This window comes from Arachis ipaensis, chromosome B9 (assembly GCF_059453495.1).
Source record: "Arachis ipaensis isolate K30076 ecotype BB chromosome B9, ASM5945349v1, whole genome shotgun sequence".
Taxonomy (NCBI): domain Eukaryota; kingdom Viridiplantae; phylum Streptophyta; class Magnoliopsida; order Fabales; family Fabaceae; genus Arachis; species Arachis ipaensis.
The window spans coordinates 40,769,043-40,770,369 of record NC_142444.1 but is presented as its reverse complement, the minus strand read 5'-3'; the positions used below and the strand labels follow the sequence as shown (position 1 = coordinate 40,770,369).

The 1,327-nt window shown below is 42.4% G+C and overlaps 1 non-coding gene across 1 annotated transcript; it reads right to left on the bottom strand.

Moving 5' to 3' along the window:
* Nucleotides 1-218: 218 nt before the first annotated feature.
* Nucleotides 219-326, bottom strand: LOC148544414 (small nucleolar RNA R71). Its single transcript, XR_015900689.1, has one exon. It is a non-coding gene; the product is annotated as a small nucleolar RNA R71 (small nucleolar RNA).
* Between the last annotated feature and the right edge of the window lie 1,001 nt (nt 327-1,327).

Sequence of the window (1,327 nt, the reverse complement as noted above, 5' to 3'; positions counted from 1 at the left end):
AAGATCTCTTTCAGTTCTTAACTGAATTCTTGCAGATATGTGATACTGTTAAGACTAATGGAGTAGATCCTGAAGTCTACAGGCTCATGCTTTTCCCTTTTGCTGTAAGAGACAAAGCTAGATTATGTTTGTATTCTCAACCCAAAGACAGCCTGAACTCTTGGGATAAGCTGGTCACGGCTTTCTTAGCCAAGTACTTTACTCCTCAAAAGCTGAGCAAGCTTAGAGCTGATGTTCAAACCTTCAGACAGAAAGAAGGTGAATCCCTCTATGAAGCTTGGGAAAGATACAAACAGTTGACCAAAAAGTGTCCTTCTGACATGCTTTCAGAATGGACCATCCTGGATATATTCTATGATGGTTTATCTGAGCTATCAAAGATGTCACTGGACACTTCTGCAGGTGGATCCATTCACCTAAAGAAAACGCCTGCAGAAGCTCAAGAACTCATTGACATGGTTGCTAATAACCAGTTCATGTACACTTCTGAAAGGAATCCTGTGAGTAATGGGACGCCTATGAAGAAGGGAGTTCTTGAAGTTGATACTCTGAATGCCATATTGGCTCAGAACAAAATATTGACTCAGCAAGTCAATATGATTTCTCAGAGTCTGAATGGAATGCAAGCTGCATCCAACAGTACTCAAGAGGCTTCTCCTGAAGAAGAAGCTTATGATCCTGAGAACCCTGCAATAGTAGAGGTGAACTACTTAGGTGAACCTTATGGAAACACCTATAACTCATCATGGAGAAATCATCCAAATTTCTCATGGAAGGATCAAAAGCCTCAACAAGGCTTTAACAATGGTGGAAGAAACAGGTTTAACAACAGCAAGCCTTTTCCATCATCAACTCAGCAACAGACAGAGAACTCTGAACAAAATACTTCTAATTTAGCAAATCTAGTCTCTGATCTATCTAAAGCCACTGTAAGTTTCATGAATGAAACAAGGTCTTCCATTAGAAATCTGGAAGCACAAGTGGGCCAGCTGAGTAAAAGGATCACTGAAATCCCTCCTAGTACTCTCCCAAGCAATACAGAAGAGAATCCAAAAGGAGAGTGCAAGGCCATTGACATAAGCGCCATGGCCGAACCTGTGAGGAGAGGAGAGGACGTGAATCCCAAGGAGGAAGACCTCCTGGGACGTCCAGTGGTCAATAAGGAGCTTCCCTCTGAGGAACCAAAGGACTCTGGGGCCCATCTAGAGACCATAGAGATCCCATTGAACCTCCTTATGCCCTTCATGAGCTCTAATGAGTATTCCTCTTTTGAAGAGAATGAGGATGTTACTGAAGAGCAAACTGCCAAGTTTCTTGGTGCAATCAT